Consider the following 22,204-nt stretch of genomic DNA (forward strand, 5'->3'; position numbering starts at 1 on the left):
CCAGTCTAAAAAACAACCCCCCATCACCATCCTCTCTTTCCTACCTTTGATTAACAGATAGCATTTGCTTTACGATTGTTCTTGATATTTCCTGACTTACATTCAGATCCAGATTCCTTAGCATTTTCGCACCCATCCCTTTTATTGGGAAAATTTTCCATGTACTTTTTAATATGAGTCTTAAAGCTCTGGCCATTCTGCGAGGAGTGACCAGTAGAGACTTCCCAGGGTGAATAGCTTTCTTCAATTGGGATGAGATCAATCTTCATGAAATTGAAAACACCAACTGCAATGACATTTAAAAAAACATGCTGGTGGAATTGTATAAGGTCTGAGCATTGGGGATAATGGCAGGATTTGTGGCCAAATTGGATGAGAAGTCCACTGTGGCCAAACTTGATGTCAGGTGAGTTTCTCATTTGGCAGCAGCAAGATACCAGTAAGGGGAATTAATGCTTGTTAAAATGTCTTGTGAGAAGCCCAAATCACCACATTAATGTTTAGCTCTCTATCTTAACAAACTCCCTGATCCCACTAGACATTGAGAAAAGCCAATGTGGAAATAAGAGCATAGCAAATTTAACTCACCATTTGTTCCAAAGGACCTCCGTGTTGAACACTGGCACCAACATCTCAGGGTATGCTCCAGGGACACAGGTCGGTGTCCAATATCCGTGGACATTGGCTTCAACATTTGCCTTTATGAAGTCTAATGAACACTAATGAACACTAGTCTTTATGAACACGAATGGCACATCTCCCATTACCTGTGGCACACTTCTGCATTTCAATGCTGTAATTCAGGCTATGATGACAACTATCATTGTTATGCTGCAGCAAGGACACGGTGCTCGGGGAGACCTACCCTGCTCAAGGATTAGACCAGGCTCCATCACCAGGCATTGTCTCACTGTCATAGTGCTCATAGGCTCAGAGTCAATCTGGATGCTTGCAGCATCCCTGCTTTGCCTTGTCTTTTTGCACTTTGACCCTTCATCAAAACATACCAGGCTCATTTAACTTATGTCTTGACTTGCTGTTTAGAACAGACACAAAGGAAGGAAGCTTGTCATGGTGGTGGCACTTAGACTGGCAGAGTGGAGTAGGTCATTGACTTTCTAACAGTGCTGTACATTCCTCCAGATGGTTGAGACTGCCTTAACATAGGTGGCAACTTCAGACCAGACTGGCATGCACTGGTCTTTTGCCTCCAACACAGGTCATGTCAGAGGAGGAAATCCCACCTCTGCACTACCATTCCATCCAGGATCCTGCCTTCAAATCAGGGTGTCAACTTTTCCCTGTCTGCCATGTCCTGGACAAACGTTAGGAATCTTGCCGGGTCACTCTGGAATGGCAATGCTCATCCAAATACACAACCGGTTTTCAAAGATGGCGCGGGGTCAAGGGATGCTAGTAAATTCTGGGATATTCATTGGTGAGTTGGTCTTGGAATGGCATGTGGTTGAAATCCAGAAATCGTACGCCAGCATGCCAACATCAGACTTGATATGATAAATCATAGACTTCTTATTTATATTTTGTTTGTAATCTTATCTTGGACACCAGAAATGTTATGAACTAAATATTGTGGGGATTTAAGCCCCCAGGAAATATTCTGTGGGCAAAAGATAATGCAGCACCACCTAGTGTTATGTCATAAAAACATTAGAAGCCATTGTAATCATTTAGCTTTGGGATTCCCATTACAACACCATCTGGGAGAATGATGGTTTTATAAATGTGATAAATAACTTCTGATGTTATGATATTAGAGATCCATTTGGAAAGAATTATAACACAAGGTGATAAGAGTGTATGGGTCGAGAGTGTGGTGCTGGAAGATCATGTACCAGAATGTATGCCAAGGCTAGATTTTAACATAATATAGACATCCAACTAAGGTCAATTGATTGCTTGCTTCAGACTGTGTTAGTACTTTAGTAGTGTCTGATTGTCCTTTTATACAATAGCGTTCAGTGGACATAAACCAGAAAGTATTGGAGAACAACTGTTTTGGAGGTTTACATGGGTGGAGTTTGCACATTCTCCCCATATCTGCATGAGTTTCCTCCTGGTGCTCCAGTTTCTTCCCACAGTCCAAAGATGTGCAGGTTAGGTGGATTAGCCATGGGAAATGCAGGGTTATAGGGATAGGGTGGGTTTGGGTGGGATGCTTTAAGGAGGGTCGGTGTGGAATTGATGGGCCGAATAGCCTGCTTCCACACTGTAGTGATTCTATGACCTACATTTTCACTGTTGATTAAATCAGTTGACTAAAGATAATGCTTAAAATAACCAACGAATCACAATTTTGCTTAAATGTATAAAACTGTGATTTCTTAGAAATGTTGCAGGATTAATGCTATTTCAGTAGTACACATATTTCAAAACTACTTTACATTCTTTAAACATGATGCAGTCCTTTCAGAAAATTGCACAATTAAATGGGTCAGCAAAATCCGATAGGAAGTTCTCCTTGAATGCCATTGTCGAGTTTCAGCGAAACCTCGCTTATTTGAAAATCACTTAATAGAAATAATGGAGTCTATGGGAAAAGTAGGGTTGGGACAGACCGGCAAAAAATATCACTCATAATCACTCAAAAATCACCCAAAAGCCTAAGACAAAGTACACCACAGCCTGAATGAAGATCTAAATCATATTTATTAATGAACTAAAGTAAGTTAAACACATTACATTGAAAAAATATTGTTAATGCAGGGACAGATGGTTATCATCACCACCACCTTCAAATGCAGTTGTGGTTGCAGAAGGGGATGGCTGTGGTTGATTGTCTTCTGACTGTTTCTTGGGGGGGTGGTTTTAAAATGACACCCAGTTTTTGCTTCTTTGCTCTTTTTCTTCTGTCTTGAAGAAGCTGTTCGTAGGGTGCCAAACGATATAATATTGAATGAATTGCTACCCTTCTATGTTCTGCATTGCAATTAATATCTTCGAAGGGCAAAAGAGAAGTGGAAAGCTCTTGTGCTGCTGCATCCTGGACTTCATCTTTTCCATCCCGAACTTCCAATTCTCCCTCAGCAACAAGCTGTTGTAGATCAGCTGTAGAAAGATCTTCAGTGGGACTCAGTCAGTTCATCAATATCTTCACTTGCCACTTCTTTAAAGCTAGGAGTAGATTGTGTGATATGCAGGTACAAGAACAAATTAGATAGGCAAGTAGTATGTATAAGAGCAATGCAATCCTGAAGGAGTTATGCAGGGCTTATATTCTTGTCTCAGAGGGAGAGCAATGAACATTTATTAGTTTAATTTTTATGATGAAGCTGATCAATGTATAGTGCTGTACCTCTCACATGCTCTAATGGTAGCTGACATTGGCACATGCGCAGAACAAAGCATGCAGAACGAATTGCTCTATTGTGAGCAAAGAGGTAAGCATTTTCAAAAATTCCGTTCCCTAATTCTTCAGCGATCTTACAGCCAAATCATTCTGATGAAACACACTTTATACGAGAACTACCTGCAATTGTTGCCCTTCCTATGTCAAACAAAGTTATGTTTTTACTTTAAAATGTAGGAATTCCTGAAAATCCTTAGCTGGTTGCATGATGGTAACACCTTTTTGTTTTATCTTTCATGGGATGTGGACTTCACTGACTGAGTCAGCATCCATTGTCCATCCCTAGTTATCCTCGATAAGGTGGTTTTGATATGTCATTTGCTGACAGCACCACCATGGTAGGATGGATATCAAATAATGACTCAGAATATGGAAAGGAGATAGAGGGCTTAGCGTCGTGGTGCAATGATAATAATTTTTCTCTCAATGTTAGCAAAACAAAAGAACTGACCATTGACTTCAGGAAGAAAGGAGGAGGTCACGCCCCCATCTACATCAACAGAGCTGAGGTGGAGAGGGTTGAGAGCATCAAGTTCCTAGGAGTGACGATAACCGACAATCTGTTCTGGATTTCACACGTAGCAGCAACAGTGAAGAAGGCACAACAACACCTCTTCTTCCTCAGGCTGCTTACGAAATTCAGCATGCCCATAAGGACCCTCACCAATGCTTACAGATGCACCACAGAATATATACAACCTGGGTGCACAACTGCCTGGTATGGCAACTGCTCTGCCCAGGAATGTAAGAAAATACAGAAGGTTGTGTGCACAACCTGGACCATCATGGAGGCCAACCTTCCATCTTCTTACACTTGTTGCTGCAGAAAGACTGCCAACATCATCAAAAACCATCCCACCCCGGTAATGCTGTCCTACAACCTTTTCCATTTGGCAGAGGATACACATATGCACCAACAGGTTCAAGAACAGCTTCTTCCTTGCCGTTATTAGACTGATAAATGGATGCTCTAACTTCAAAGAATATTGATCTTGTTTTGTGCCACTGCCTGTGCAGTTGTAACCTGTTATAACTTGCTCTGTCTAAGATCTGTATGTCCTTGCTTACTGCGATCTGCGTGTACAGCTCGCAAAATAAATATTTTCATTGTACAAAGAACAAAGAAAATTCAAGCACAGGAACAGGCCCTTTGACCCGCTAAGCCTGCACTGATCCAGATCCTCTAACTAAACCTGTCACCTATTTTCTAAAGATCTATATCCCTCTGCTCCTGACCCATTCATGTATCTGTCTAGATACATCTTAAATGACGCTATCGTGCCCACCTTTATGATCTCTCCAGGCAACACATTCCAGGCATCTACCACCCTTTGTGTAAAAAAAACTTGCCCCACATATTTCATAGAACATTACAGCACAGTACAGGCCCTTCAGGCCTTGATGTTGCACTGACCCGTGAAACCAATCTGAAGCCCATCGAACCATAGGACATAGAACCCATCTCCCTTAAACTTTTCCTCTCTTACCTTGAATTCATGACCCCTAGTAATTGAGTCCCCCACTCTGGGCAAAAGCTTTTTGGTATCCACCCTGTCTGTACCTCTCATGATTTTATAGACCTCAGTCAGGTTCCTCCCTCAACCTCCGTCTTTCTAATGAAAATAATCCTAATCTACTCAACCTCTCTTCATAGCAAGCACCCTCCATACCAGGCAACATCCTGGTGAACCTCCTCTGCACCCTGTCCAAAGCATCCAATCCTTTTGGCAATGTGGCGACCACAACTAAAAGCAGTATTCCAATGTGGCCAAACCAAAGTCCTATATAACTGTAACATGACCTGCCAACTCTTGTACTCAATTTTTAATGAGTACTTTATGTAGGAAAGGAAGGAAAGCATGCAGTATGTCGCCTTGACCACTCTATTGACCTGTGTTGCCACCTTCAGGGTACAGTGGACCTGAACAGCTAGATCTCTCTGTACATCAATTTTCCCCAGGGCTTTTCCATTTACCATATAGTTTGCTCTTGAATTGGATCTTCTAAAATGCATCACCTCACATTTGCCCAAATTAAACTCCATCTGCCATTTCTCTGCTCAACTCTCCAATATATCTATATTCTGCTACATCTTCTGACAGTCCCCTTCACTATCTGCTACCCCACCAATTTTTCTGTCACCTGCAAACTTGCTAATCAGACCACCTATAGCTTCCACTTATAGTTTGGGCAGCACAGTGGCTCAGTGGTTAGCACTGCTGCCTCACAGTGCTAGGGTCCCAGGTTTGATTCCAGCCTCGGGCGACTGTCTGCGTGGAGTTTGCATATTCTCCCCGTGTCTGCATGGGTTTCCTCTGGGTGCTCCGGTTTCCTCCCACAGTTCAAAGATGTGCAAGTCAGGTGAATTGACCATGCTAAATTGCCCATAGTGTTAGGTGCATTAGTCAGAAGGAAATGGGTCTGGGTGGGTTACTCTTCAGAGGGTCAGTGTGGACTGGTTGGGCCGACGGGCCTGTTTCCATACTGTAGGGAATCTAACTCACAATGGCACAGTGGTTAGCATTGCTGCCTCACAGCGCCAGAGACCTGGGTTCAATTCCCGCCTCAGGCAACTGTCTGTGTGGATTTTGCACACTCTCCCTGTGTCTGCGTGGATTTCCTCCCACAGTCCAAATATGTGCAGGTTAGGTAAATTGGCCATGCTAAATTGTCCGTAGTGTTAGATGAAGGGGTAAATGTAGGGGAATTGGTCTGGGTGGGTTGCTCTTCGGAGGGTCAGTGTGGACTTGTTGGGCCGAAGGGCCTGTTTCCACACTGTAAGTAATCTAATCTAATCATTTATGTATATCACAAATAACAGTGGTCCCAACATGGATCTCTGTGGAACACCTGTGGTCACAGGTTTCCATTTTGAGAAACTCCCTTCCACTACTACTCTGCCTCCCGATGCCCAGCCAGTTCTCTATCCATCTAGCTCATACTCTGGACCCTGTGCAACTTCACTTTCTCCATCAGTCTACCTTATCAAACACTTTACTGATATCCATGTATATGACATCTACAGGCCTTCCCTCATCAATCAACTTTCTCATCCTCAAAGAAACCTATTGAGTTGGTAAGACATGACCTTCCCTGCACAAAACCATGTTGCTTATCACTGATAAGCCTATTTTCTTCTCATAGAAATAGATCCTATCCCTCAGTAGGAAGCTTCTCCAGCAGCTTCCCTACTACTGACGTCAGACTAACCGGTCTATAATTACCTGGATCATCTCTGCTACTCTTCTTTAACAAGGGGATAACATTAGCATTTCTCCAGTTCTGTGGGACCTCACCCATGTTCAAGGATGCTGCAAAGATATCTGTTAAGGCCCCAGCTATTTCCTCTCTTGCTTCCCTCGGTAACTTGGGATAGATTCCATCCAGACCTGGGGACCTGTCCACCTTAATGCCTTTTAGAATGCCCAGCTCTTCCTCCCTCCTTATGCCAACTTGACCTAGAGTAAACAAACATCTATCCCTAACCTCAACACCTGTCATGTCCTTCTCTCAGTGAATACCAACATAAAGTACTCATTAAGAATCTTACCCATTTTCTCCTACTATGCATAACTTCCCTCGTTTGTCCTTGAGTGGGCCAATCCATTCTCTAGTTACCCTCTTGTTCCTTATGTATGAATAAAAGACTTTGGGATTTTCCTTAACCCTGTTTGCTAAAGACATTTCATGACCCCTTTTAGCCCTCTTAATTCCGTATTTCAGATTGGTCCCACTTTCCTGATATTCTTCCAAAGTTTTGTCTGATTTCAGTCATTGAGAGTATTTTGCTGGAAAAACACAGCAGGCTCAGGCAGCATCTGAGGAACAGGAGAATCAACGTTTCAGGCATATGCCCTTCATCAGGAATGCTGCCTGACCTACTGTGCCTTTCCTGCAACACACTCGTGACTCTGATCTCCAGCATCTGCAGTCCTCACTTTCTCCTTCGTCTGTTTTCAGTCACCTAAACCTCATGTATGCTTCCTTTTTCCTCTTAGCTAGTCTCACAATCTCACTTGTCATCCATGGTTCCCTAATCTTACCATTTCTATCCCTCATTTTCATAGGGACATGACTGTCCTGCACTCTAATTAACCTCTTTAAAGACCTCCCACATACCAAATGTGGATTTACCTTCAAACAGCTGCTCCCAGTCCTCACTCCCCAGCTCCTGCTGAATTTTGCTATAGTTGGCCTTCCCCCAGTTTAGCACTCTTCCTTTAGGACCACTTTCATCCTTGTCCATGAGTATTCTAAAACCAACGGAATTGTGATCATTATTCCCAAAGTAATCCCGTACTGAAAATTCAACCACCTGGCCGGGCCCACTCCACAACACCAGATCCAGTATAGCCCCTTCCCAAGTTGGACTATTTACATACTGCTCTATAAAACTCTTCTGGATGTTCCTTATAAATTCTGCTCCATCTAGACCCCTAATACTAAATAAATCCAGTCAATGTTGGAAAAATTAAAATCTCCTATCACCATCACCACCACCTTGTTGCTCCTACATCTTTCCATAATCTGTTTACATATTTCTACCTCTGCCTCATGCTCGCTGTTGGGAGGCCTGTAGTACAGCCCTAACATTGTTACCGCACCCGTCCTATTTCTGAGCTCTGCCCAGTTCTGCATTTAATACTATCATTCCTCAGCACCTGATTGTAAATCTGAGTCTGTTGGGCCTAAATACCTCCCTTTGTAACTGGAGCCTGGACTTCCTGACTGGAAGACCTCAGTCAGTCCAGATTGGGGACAGTATTTCTAATACCATCACACTGAGCACGGGGGCTCCCCAGGACTGTGTGCTCAGTCCACTGCTGTTCACCCTGATGATACATGCTTGTGCAGTGATGCAGAGGTCGAATCACATCATCAAGTTTGCTGAGGATACAATTGTAGAGAGTCTCATCAGCACAAATGACGAGTCAGCATACAGACAAGCGGTGCAGCAGCTAACGGGCTGGTGTAGAGTCAACAACCTGTCTCTGAACATGGACAAGATGAAAGAGATGGTTGTTGACTTCAGGAGTGAACACTCTCCATTGGACGTCAGCTCCCCCCATGGAGATTGTGAAGAGCATGAAATTTCTTGGCATACACCTGGTGGAGAATCTCACCTCTACACCAGCCTCATAACCAAGAGATCCGAGCAGCGTCTCTACTTTCTGTGCAGGCTGAGGAAAAAGTGAGGTCTGCAGATGCTGGTGATTAGAGTTGAGAGTGTGTTGCTGAAAAAAACACAGCAGGTCAGGCAACATCTGAGGAGCAGGAGAATCGATGTTTCAGGCTGGAGCCTTTCATCAGGAATGAGAGTGGGGGGGTGTGGAAATGAGGAAACTGGTGAAGTCCACATTAATGTCATGGGGTTGAAGTGTTCCGAGGCGGAAGATAAGGCATTCTTCCTCCAGGCATTGGGTGGTGAAGGAGTGGCGATGGAGGAGGCCACTCCTGCATGCTCTTGGCAGAATTGAAATGTTTGGCCACGGGGCGGTGGGGTTGATTGGTGTGGGTGTCCCGGAGATGTTCTCTAAAGCGTTCTGTGAGAAGGTGTCAAGTCTCCCCAATTTAGAAGAGATCGCATTGAGTGCAATGGATACAATACTTCCACATGTGTGGAAGTGCAGGTGAAACTTTGATGGATGTGGAAGGCTCGTTTGGGGCCTTGGATTGAATTGAGGGAGGAGGTGTTTTTCCCCTCCCCCCACCTTACCTCATTCCAACCTTCCAGCTCAGCACCATCCTCATGACCTGTCCAAGCTGTCAATCTCCCTTCACACCTATCCGCTCTATCCTACTCTCCGACCTATCACCTTTACCCCCATCTCCATCTACCTATTGCATTCTTAGCTACCTTCTCTCCAGCCCTACCCACCTCCCCTTTATCTCTCCACCCCCGAGATTCGCAGGATGAGGAAAGCCCACTTCCCATCCCCCATCCTCACCATATTCAACAGAGGGTTCATTGAGAGTACCCTGAACTACTGCCGGGTTCGGGAATTACACTGTCTCAGATCATGAGACCCTACAACAGATACTGAGGAAAGCTGAGAAGATCATCGGGGTCTCTCTTCTCTCCATAACAGATATTTACACCACACACTGCATCTGAAAGGCTGAGAGCATTGTGGAAGACCCCACACACCCCTCACACAAACCCTTGACCCTCCTGCCATCTGGCAGAAGATATTGGAACATTTGATCTCTCACAGCCAGACTGTGCAATAATTTCATCCCCCAAGCCATCAGGCTCCTTAACACAGTATGATCTAACTCTTTTCCCATCTGAAATTCTTTGCATGATTTTGAATTGCTGCTAGAAAAATGTCTATTATTTAACATTCTTCTATTACAGTGTAACTTGCGTGTTTTGCACTTCTTATGCACTTTATGCCAAGTGTGTAGTTTGTGCTGTCCATGTCACACCCTCAGTCCTGAAAGAACACTGTTTTGTTTTTAACTGTGTCAGTTGTGTGTGGTGGAAATGACAAATAAAATACTACTCTCTCTGTCCGCTGAAGTCCTCTACAGTGCACTCCTTTAGTACAGCTGTGATATCTGCTCTGGCCAGTACTGCAACTCTTCCACCCCTTTTACCTCTCTCTCTATCCTGCCTAAAGCATAGATATCCTGGGAATCTTGCCCTTCCCACAACCAAGTCTCAGTAATAACAATAACATCATATGCCCAGATATTAGTCCAAGCCCTAAGTTCATCTGCCTTACACTTCTCATATTAAAATAAATGCACCTCAGATCCCCTGTCCCTTTGCATTCATCATCTGCTCTCTGTTTACTTTTCCCCTCAATCATGCTAACTTCATTATCAAGTTTCTGACAGTTACTACCTCCTTGCTTTCCACTAACCTCTTCATTTGTTTCCCATTCACCTGCTGCATTAATTTAAACCCTCCCCAAACGCGTTAGCAAAAGCACCCTCTAGGACATTGGTTCTAATCTGGCCTAGGTGCATACCGTCCAATTTATAATAGTCTCACCTCCCCCAGAACTGGTCCCAATGTCCCAAAATTGTGAACACCTTCCTCCTGCACCAGTTCTCAAGCCAGAGAATATTTTAATATCACTCTCAGAATATTCGTCCTGAGTGTTCTGTCATTCCTACTCTGACTCGCACGTGGCACTGGTAGCAATCCTGAGATTACTACCTTTGAGATCCTACTTTTTAACTTGGCTCCTAACTCCATAAATTCTGCTTGTCAGACCTCATCCCATTTTTTACCTATATCATTGGCGCCTATATGCATCATGAAAACTGGCTGTTTACCTTCCACCTTCAGGATGTTCTGCAGCCGAACTGAGATATCCTTAACCCATGCATCTGGGAGGCAACCTACCATTCAGGAGTCTCGTTTTCGACCATAGAACCGCCTATCTACTCCTCTTACATTCAAATCCCCTATGACTATATCCTTTCCACTCTTTTTCCAACCCTTCTGTACAGCGGAGCCAGCCATGGTGCCATGAACCTGGCTAATGCTGCCTTTCCCTGGTGAACCATCTCCCCAACACATCCAAAATGGTATTCCTGTTTTGGAGGGAGATGACTGCAGGGGACACCTGCACTGCCTTCCTGCTCTTTCTCTGCCTTTTGGTCATCCATTCCCGTTCTCCCTCAACAATCCTAATCTGTGGTATGAACAATGTGCTAAACATGCCATCCATGACCCCTTCAATATTGCAGACACTTCCAAATGAGTCCATCTGCAGCTCCAAAGGCATCCTGTGGTCTAACAAAAGCTGCAGGTAGACACATTTCCAGCATGTGAAGGAGTCAGGGACATCAGCCGCATCCCTGAGCTCCCACATTGAGCAAGAGGAGCATAACATGGATCTGAGATCTCCTGCCATTTTTAATCTTAAGCTTAACTTAGTCCAACTACAATATCAAATAATAGATAAATGAAAAAAGAAAAAAAACTTTTTACCAATCACATGATAAAATGAAATAGAAAAATCTTAACAACATACCGCAGAGTCTTTTTTTTGGTTTGAAGAGGAGGGTGGATGGGAGACCTTGTCGCTGCCCAAATATATAGGTTCATTCACCTTCTCAGCATGCAATTCGACCGCTCCCACTCACTCTCCTTGCTCTCACCAACCCTGCTGCTGCACAAAATGGAGGCCACTGACTCTCGTGGTAAGCCCTTTTAGAGGGAAACTTTCCTTCCAGCAGCCCCTTGGTCCTCACTCTCACCGACCCCTCTGCTGCTGAAAATGGAGTTGTAGTTGGGTACAGGTGACTATAATAAGTCAAATCAAATCAAAGTCTTCTTGAACGACCACAGCCTATTTGATGTTGTTAAAACTGCTTTAGGAAGGAAGTTCCAAGATTTTGACCCAGCAACACTCAAGGAATGGTAATATATTTCCGAGTCTAGATGATGACTGGCTTGAAGGGGGATTGGCAGGTATTGGTGCCCATGTTCCCATGTTTCTGCTGCTCTTGCTCTCTTTGGTGGAAGTGGTTGTGAAGTGTGCTATACAAGGAGCTTTGCTAAATTTCTGCAGAGCAGCTTATAGATTCTACCAGCTGCTGCTATTCAGCATAGATGATAGAGGTAGTGGAAGTTTGTGGATGAGAATCTTGGAAGCCCTGCATTGCAGAAAGGAGTCATTTGGTCCATCAAGTCTGCAATGCCACTCTGAAGAGCATCCATCCTATCTCCATAATTCCACATTTACTCCACCTAGCCTGCACATGATGAGACAATTTTCACTGGCTAATCCACATAACCTGCACATCTTTGGACTGAGTAGGGAATCTGGAGCACCTGAAAGAAACCCACACAGACACAGGGAGAATGTGCAACCTCCACAGAGACAGTCACCCAATGCTAGAATCAAATCCATGTCCCAGACGCTCTGAGGCAGCAGTGCTAACAGTTGAGCCACTGTGCTGGATATGGTGTCAATCAAGCAGGTAGCTTTACCCTGTGTCGTGTCAAACTTCTTAAGTGTTGTTGGCAAAGCTTTCTTGAGAAGATTTAAGGGTTTTGTTTTGTATGCCACTTTTGCTCTAAACACAAGTTAGAATGGAATACAATTAAGAATATACTGAGACGTGGTCAGACGATCAAATTAAAAACTAAAACTAAGTGTTTTATGATAAATATTATTCTGAATTTAAGAAAAAAACAAGACATAAATCTGTCTGAAATCATGCACTCTGTTAATGAATTAGGTCTTCTGACTTCTCAGACCAGTGAGACTGAACAACACTTGCTATTGAGAACATGTTTCTGTCTGAATTTGTGCTAGCATAATTCTTGAGAACTGTGAAATGTAACACCCAGATGGATTTTCGTAGCTACAGTACTTGACAGGCCTTTTGCAAACAAGCACTTAGAGTGGACATGTACAGTTTGTTTTCACAAACCGTATCAACTGATCTTTCCTCAGAGTACAACTTGTCAAAGTGGATCGGCTCAGAAAATCAATGCTGAAATGTTAAAGTGCGGTAACCTTTTTGAAACTGGGGTTGTTTGAATTTTGACTGTTTTGTGTTGTTAAATGAGCTTTTTAGTGAATGCATCTTTAACTAGGCAATTAGATATGACAGGCAGAATCTTCCTAGTCATTGAGCGATGGGGACCATGGAACAAATATGGGAGAATGCAGTAAGAATGAAAAGCTTAAATTCTTGAGGTTGAGAAAGAGAAAAAAAACATTTGAGCCTTAAGGTTTCAATGGCTAGTAAATGGTAACAAACCTATTTTTGTGCGCTTACATATCATTTTGAGATAATCTCATCTCATTTATATTCAGGTTACAATTCTCTCAGGTACTGTTGAGAAACTAGATAGTGCCAAGTCCTGACTTGAAAGTCAGAATGGTTACTTGGATGCTACAGTTTGCTGACATCTTATAAGGACCTTGATGCTGGCCATCATTCCCAACATCTCAAGGCAGTGGCTACTTCCATACTGCATTCACTGAATGTTGCATTGGAAAAACATTAGTTTCACCATATCATTTTGGCCAGTCTCAGACTACATAAGGAATCCTTTCAGCACTTCAAAACTGCATTTTGGAGGTCACCGATGCCTTGCATAGTAATACTCCTGCCAGGTCAGTCTGAAGCAGGGACGTACATCCATCTGCACAGGATGCACCCAAGGTGTCTTAGGTTGCTTTTTTCTCATTCATTTTATGCTTGCTTGGACACTGACAACATCTCTGGCTTGCTTTTAGTCCAGACAAAATGTGAGGCAGCTTGTCATGGTTGCGAACACTGAATAGTCAAGGGGCTTGACATGTTGCTGAATGGCATTTTGCTACATCAATGTCACACCTACAGCATGTGCTGGCAGCTTAGACAGCAAACATTGTGTGCTTCAAACAAATTGTCATGTCTGAAGATCAAAAGGGCGTATTTAGTTGAGTGAAGGGAGGCAATGGTCGGTCACAGGTTGTAGCCATAATCAGTCAAGGACATTGTCTAATCTCAGTCCAGAGATTGACCATGGTCAAGCAGACATTTGATATGATCAGGCTCTGGAGATCTATGTGCCTTCAGTCAGGCCAGGAAGAGTCCAACTCGTCGAAGATTACAGATAAGGCAGTCAGAAAGTTGTAAAAACATTGATCAGATGGTCAGTCTGTCCTCAGTTGGGTCGGGCGTTTGTACAGTAAATACCAAGGGTGATTATTAACAGCAGTCTGTCCTGTCTTGAAGGAAGTATAAGACTTAAATATGGAGATTGGAGCCATTGTGCTGGAATTTAGAGGAAATAATGCCTGTGCAGGGGGCAATTCCAAAAATAAGCATAAAATGGAAACAAGGTACTGTGGGAGGGGTAGGAGAATTTGGAAGTCACTACCATCCTTGCTTAAAGAGAGAGGACAGTGGCTGTTGGACAGAGGGCATGGCTGCATGGTAGGCCGGGGCTGAGGTGGAAAGTAAGGGATATTGATATAGGTTGGATGTGAAAATGTGGACCCTCAAAGTTGTTGAGGTTGATCAATACAAAAGGGTACATGAGGGGGAGGCTGGGGAGGATACAATTCATCGAATGAAAGATGACACGCATTTGGCATCAAATTACTCTGTATGTACAGCTCATGCATTGACTGAATCTTGGCCACAGCAATCCTGGCAATGTCATTGATCATTACAAATTCATCCAATTAAGCTCTGTGAAGTAGAAGTGACTGCAGTGGACCTTATAAGATCTTATACCCTCTAGAATACAAAAGTTTAGAAAGCAAGATTATACCAATCTTGTTGTCATTTTCTCCAGATAATCAGACTCAGTGCAGGCATAGACCTGTGGAGATCCGAGGACACTATAACTGACTGTATCATCACAGCCCAGTGTAATATCAAGATGGTGCACCTTGACTGGCTTTATATGACTGGCTCTTTCCAAGCATCCACTGTGCTCTTCTGTGAAATCTCCAAATAACACAACCCACAAATGACCAAGAAGGTTATAAATGCAATTTGAAAATAATCACACTACTTTATCTCTTCCCATCATGAGGTCAGTGCTACAGCTTGGGATGTACATAGCTGGCCTCCCTTGGGTGCAGGGTGCTATAGACTGCACAAACAGCACACTAAGAGAGCAGTATTACAACATGGCTAAATTCATGAACAGAAAAGTGTTCCATTCAATCAATGGCTACCTCACCTGCAACCATCTGAGAGACATGTCAGCTATCCTGGAAACTGTTATGATGCCTATATTCTGGATAATGCTCAAGTTCCTGCTTCATTTAAAGGCTGAATGTCATTCATGGATAGCTGCTGGGTGACAAGGGCTACCCTTTCCAACTATGGCTGATGACTCCTTTAAAGGAACCCCCTTATTGAAGCAGGACACAGATGTGATGTAGCTTATTCTTCCATAGGGTCATTAATACAAAAGGGTACATGAAGTTGGGAGGAGGGTTGAAAGATGGGGTCAAAGTGAAAATTTACCTGCACCAATTTTCCATTGGGAATATTTGAACAGTTACAAAACCTGGAGTATCTTGGCCTGTACCATGTTTGACTGGGGATTGGAAAATCCAGTGGCTGGCAGCTTCTGTTGGTACTTGAAATAAACTGTTGTGGTGAGAATTTCTTTTTGTTTTAATGTCCCAGTAGAGATTTGTGAGGGACATTACTCACTTTGATGATGAAGAATTGGAAATTCAGCTGCAGGAGATAAAGGAATGAAACCTCACTTGGAACATTGAGATTGAGTATTAAGCTAACTAGCATGAGATATGTTTATCTTATCAGCCAAAATAAAAAAAAAGGTTCGCTCAAGAAGACACTGAATACGTCGTGGGAATTGATTGAAAACAAACATAGGGAATCTGAGGTGCTGGAGTGTGTGCGCAAAATTCTAAATAACTCATGTACTTGACGGTCCTAAAACCATCTACCCTAAATGGTGCAGAGTTTATAGATTGTGCTTTGGAATTATTAACAATCTAAGAATCTACCAAGCTACAGCGGAAATAATTTACCCTTGATCCTGAGGGACTGTTTAAGGCAGAAACAACTTAGTGCAGAAATAAGGAAGATTTAATTGAATGAATGATCAATAATTTATAGGAACTGAAGTACAGAAAATATATTTTCCAGCGCAGATGATGATCGACAATGAATACAAGTCAGATGATTATTTAACAAGTGTGTTACTCTTGCAGTTCCTTGTTGCAAAGTTTGAAATAAGCCAACATGTGGGATGTCCACATTTAAGTTTACAACATCCTCTTCCAATCTATAGGTGTTTTTGAATATCAGAAAAATTCCATGCTAATCTTTCAGCTGTAACTCTGGTGAGTGTTTGGGGATACTTCTATTTTTGCTTTACAGAGCAACTGACAGTCAGTGTAGTGCCAGTGAGCCTCTAAGTCACGAAGTGAGCTTGAAATAATCTGTAATATATAGTGAACTATCATCTAAAACTGAACAACTCAAAGATACTAAATATTACTCCAGTAAAGCAAAATATTTCCCCAACAAACCAATAAGGAGATAATGAAAAAGAAAAATTCCACACCATTATGGATCCAGGAGTATTTGAAATGCATCCAAGGATAGTGAAGGAAATAAGGGTCGAAACTCTGGAGGCACTGACCAGAATTTTCAAATGCTTCTTGGACACAGAGGTGATGCCAGAGGACTGAAGAATTGCAAATGTTACCCATTTGTTCAGAAAGGCGCGTAAGGATAAACACAGCAACTACAGGTCAATCAATTTAATCTCAGTGGTGGGAAAGGTCTTAGAAACACTTATTTAGGATAAAATTTAGTCATTTGGATAAATGTGGATTTGTCAATAAAATCCATTGTGGATGTATTAAAAGTAAATTGTGTTTAACTAACTTGATGTAACAGAGAGAATTGGTTAGGATGATGTAGTTGATATAGTGCATGAGGAATTCCAAATGTTATTGTCTTCATTCATTGATACCCGGGAAGATATGTTGTAACAACAAACTCTCTTACCCTAAATTGAAGTAAAGAATGATAAAAACCTAACAACCCTTAAAAGTGAAAAACAATGAAAAAAAGGTATAGGTGAGAAAAAAAACTTAAAGAAGATTCTTTAAAATTAAAAACAAATATTGCACATGTGCGTTTTAATAAAAGTGGAGGTGAGCATGTACTTGGAACTTATCATTTAAAGGGTTGGTATCATCAGACTCCTGATAAAGTGCCACATAATAGTCTTATCAGTAATGTTAAAAGCCAATGAGATAAAAAGAGATGCCAACGGCATAGATACAAAGCTGAATCAGTGAAAGGAAACCAGGAATAAAGTCAATTCAATTCAATTCAATTGTTGAATGGTTGTTTTGTCAACTGATGCAGAGTTCATAGTTGGGTCTTCCAGCAGGTAACCAAGACCACTGTTTTTTTTTTATATATGTTGATGACCTATTGACCTATTGATTATGACAAAATTTGAACATGTGTACAAGGCAAAGCTTTGAAGTACTATGAAGTGTATTGTGATAGACTTCAAGAGGACATAGGCTGGTGAATGTGCAGACTCTTGCAAATATAACCTAATGCAAAGAAGTATTTTGTGATACATTTAAGTAGGAAGAATGAGGAAAAACCATAGAAAGCGAAAGGCGCAATTCTAAAGAGAATATAGGAGTGTTCAAAATCATGAAAACAAAGTAGATTGGGAGCAAATGTTCTCTTTAGTGGTGAAATCAATGGGGATGTGAGGTAAAACATTTTTTCTACAGTGAGTGGTTAGGATCTGGAATAAACCTGTGAGTGGAGTGGGAGCAGATTCAAATATGACAAGAGAACATTTTCAGGGTCATAGGGAAATCTTGCATAAGTGGAACAGGCTGAGTGGCTGTTGCAGAGAGATATAACAAGTTTGAATACTGCATGCTGCACTTTCTCCCTACCTACTTGAATTTGAAGATCTCTATCAAATCTCCTATCAACCTTCTCTAAAGTGAACAAACACATCTTCTCTAATCTGTGTATGCAGCCAAATGGGCTGCTACGCGCTGCAAACATTTAATGATTCAATGGTGAACCTGTGTTTTGCACTATCTATTGACTTGTTAATTTTGTATCAGGACTTGGATGCAACAAAAGTTTCATCAGCTCCATGTAGCCAAAACTAAAGCGATCAACTTTGCCATCTGTCAACTCCTCACTTGATTAAGGAGCAAATATCTTTACATAGAAGTAGAATAACAGATGTTCATGGGGCATTTCCAAAGTGAAATGATGGGTATAGCTAAACATCAGTGAAGGATCTCAATTCTTTTCCATCTACTTTGTACTCCATTCTAACTGAGCTCCTTTTTTGTCTTTATCTTTGCATACTGTAATATTTAGCAATGTCACAGTTGTTCAGACACTTCTGAAAGAAAATCACATTTTTATGAAAGTAATATTGCAATCTTTGGTTCTTAAATGTGTCTTGCAAATGTAATTATTCTATAAAGAGCACGAGGGTTGAATGAATGTAATTTTCATCACATTTGGTTGCATAATTATTTAAGAACCAATTATTTGATTGTGGTGTGGGCATTGCCATTCTTGCCTGGAATAGTCAAAACTGATCGCAGTTCGTTCATGGTGATGAGATCTGTAACTTTATTACTCAGTAATAAGGAAATGTCTCCAGCAACACCCTCCCTTTCCCCTCCTTCCTCCCCCTAGACTATGGGTGGGCAATTAATTCTTCCAAGGGGCTACATGAGAAACCTGAGTTGTGTTGGAGGGCCAAACCAACAATAAGTTGAACATAATTCTGCTCAGTATTAATTTTCTCCCATTGTAAAAAGTACTAAATTATATAGTTTTGCACTGAAACTTATAATCAAAAGAATAAAGATATTCTGTTACAATAAAGATATGAAATTGTGGATTAGGTCAAATAGAGAAGAAATAAACAGTAAAAACAATAATTTCTGTATTTCATTTTATTTTTAACATGTTAATCTCAGAAACCAATAATGAAAAGTTGTTTCATTATTGTTCAGTATTACAAACAACAAACAACTCCATACAAAAAGCAATAAGTGCTTTTGATGTTTTTCAGTTCATTTACTTGTTTAGTGAGAAAAATCCTCATTTACTTGTTTAGTGAGAAAAATCCAGTCTGTTTTGGGCTTGAACAAGTGCACTGAAATCTGATTGAATGTCTGAGGTGGATATGTGAAGGACAGCTGAGAGGTGATCATCAGTGATAGAGGATCTGTATTTGGATTTGTTGAACTTCATCACTGAGACTGTCTGTTCGCATATATAGGTAGATCCAAAGAGGACTAGAATCTTCTGAGCATGCCTCCTCATGTGTGGAAAGTTTTCCTCTTTGAGGGAAGAGTAAAAATCAAGCAGTGGGACTGACCTAAAGTACTCTGCCAGAAGTGTGTCAGACTGCAGGTCAATGAGTTCAAGCTGAACATCACTAGGTGCATTCTCCACATTGCATGTAAATGGGGAAATAATCATGTGCATTTCATCCTCAACCATTTTAAAGTCTTGAAATCGCATTGAAAATTCACCATGCAGTGCTTCTAACATAGATGAGTACCTGTGGAGGTGATCAGCTGAAGGTGCGGCTTCCTTCAGTGTTGGCAAGTGGGTGAGAATGTTGTCCTCCATTTGGCTTGAGAGAAGCTGCAATTTTTTCATAAAAGCCTTCACCAAGTTGTACATTTCATGCACAAAAGGCCCTTGCACTGCAGTTTCACATTTAGTTCATTCATAAGTGCAGTCACATCAACAGCAAAACCAAGGTCTGCAATCCAGTCTGCATCTGAAAGCTGTGGAATGCCATTCCCTTTCTTCATACAGAAACCCTGAATCTCTTCCCTCAAGTCCCATACTCTTTTTAGCATTTTGCCCAGGCTGAGCCACCTGACAGCTGTGTGGTAGCCCATGTCACGATGTTCAGTCTCATTTTCCTCCAAAAGTGCAAAAAACTGCTTGTGATTCAAAGCTCTTGCTCTGATGAAGTTAACTATTTTAGTTACAACATCAACCACATGGTTAATTTTTAACACTGACTTACACAACACTTCCTGATGTATAATACAATGCAAAAATACCAATTTCTGTTCAGGGTCAATTTCTGTCACTTTATCCCGCATTCTCTTTAAGAGTCCAACATTTTTTCCCATTAGATTTGGACAACCATCCGTTGTCACACCCGCCAGTGTGTCCCATTTTAGTCCCAACGTGTCCAAACATGCATTTACCTCCTTGAACAAATCATTACCAGTTGTTGTTCCTTTCATTGACTGCATGGCTGCCAACTCCTCCGTGATTTTAAAGTCTGTAGTTATCCCACGTACGAAGATGAGTAGCTGGGCTGTGTCATGTACGTTGCAGCTCTCATCCAAAGCCAAGGAAAAAAAGTCAAAGTTGACCGCTCTGTGCTGCAGCTGAAGCTCCAGATTTCTCGCGATGTCCCCAATCCTTCTCGTTACAGTGCGTTGGGAGAGGGGCACATTCTCAAATGCCTCCTTTTTCTCCGAGCATATTAGTTCTGCAGAATCCAACAAGCACTCCTTAATAAACTCTCCATCAGAAAACGATTTACTGTTTCTGGCGATTTTTGTGGGATATGACATAACTTGTCTTGGCATGAGCTGACATTTTGAGGGCTGGCCAGCAAGCCTCACTTTTAGCTGTTCACGCATGCACACACGCACATACACGTGCATGTGCGTCCATACATAAATGAAAAAAACATTCTTTTCAAAACAAAGCAACACAGTTGTATCGGGTGCATGGCGTAAATACTTTTTCATTTATGTTCTAATTTAAGATTGACCTCATACGGGCCGGACAGGAACGACCGGATGCCCAGGTCTGCCCGAGACAATTATTATAAGTAACTAGCTATGTTTGCTTTGAACAGGTAAATCACTCCAGTAAAATCAGAGCAAAATATTCCTCTGGAATTATTTCAGGACCTTGGGATCAGAACCCATTTGCATCTTTATATCCAACATAATCCTGAATTTCCAGTTGTCTGCTTTTGTAATCCTGTAAATGACTCAATGTTTCCACTTTTTGCTTGAAACAAAAAAAATCTCATTAAATTCTAAAATCTAGCAAATAGGGACTTTGTTGGCTTTTATCTTAACACTTCTGCTCCATGATTGAATTGGCTCGTATGAAACTTACTCAATTTTGGATACTTGTAAAATTTAGAACCTTGCTATACATATTCTTTTAGGTACAGTGGTGCTCAATACTCCTGAATATGGGTTGAGCAACTTTCCTTCAGGGAAGTGCTATTGGCAGATAGTATTTAATTATAAAATACCAAGGTGCAATATTTGTATCCACTTGCATTCTGAACTGGATGTAGTATAGTTGAAAGTAGAATGAGAAAACATCTGGCAAGGTGGGGCTAGATAGGAAATTATAAGATCCTGTATTTCACAGCAGTGTTTATGCAAAATAGTTGTTGTGACTGTATTGATTAAATTCAATCAGTACTGAAATAACTCCACAGAGGCCTGTATCCTGTCACCAAGTACCCTTTATTTACATGTGCAGAGTACTTGACACTGATTCCGCTTCCACAGAATCAGCTCTCAGAGTGGACAGAACGTCTGACACTCCTGTTTATATCTGTCAGCTAGGGCCCCCGATTGCACCAGGTCAATAGCTTCATTTAGGGAACTCGTATTTTATGAGGTCCACCTGGTTGACCTTGTTACAATCACTACAGGTATCACTTGACCTCATGTATTAATATGAAATAAGACGAGCTTCCAAATCATGCAAACAGTTCTACTTCCAACTCATGCATACAGTAAACTGCTGAGGCTGGAAGAAACTTGCCCTCAGTTCTATTTTTGAAAACGATATTGGCTTTGCAACTTTTAATGCAGCTGATCTATCTACCTAGATAGATAGGAAAGCTAATGTTGTCCCCTTGTTCAAGAAGGGGGTAGAGACAACTCTGGTAATTATACACCAGTGAGCCTTACTTCGGTTGTGGGTAAAGTGTTGGAAAAGGTTATAAGAGATAGGATTAATAATAATCGTTGTTTAGGGATACTCAACACAGGTTTGTGAAGGGTAAGTCATGCCTCACAAACCTTATTGAGTTCTTTGAGATGGTGAGCAAACAGGTGGATGAGGGTAAAGCGATTCATGTATTGTATATGGATTTCAATAAGATGTTTGATAAGCTGTCCCATAGTTGTCTATTGCACAAAGTCCAGGGGCATGGGATTGAATGTGATTGACCAGTTTGGATAAGAAATTGGATAGCTGATAGAAGACAGAGGGTTCTGGTTAATGGGAAATGTTCATCCTGGAGTTCAGTTACTAGTGATGTCCCACAGAATCTGTTTTGGGGCCACTGCT

The sequence above is a fragment of the Chiloscyllium plagiosum genome, chromosome 14, assembly GCF_004010195.1.
Source record: "Chiloscyllium plagiosum isolate BGI_BamShark_2017 chromosome 14, ASM401019v2, whole genome shotgun sequence".
NCBI classification, from domain to species: domain Eukaryota; kingdom Metazoa; phylum Chordata; class Chondrichthyes; order Orectolobiformes; family Hemiscylliidae; genus Chiloscyllium; species Chiloscyllium plagiosum.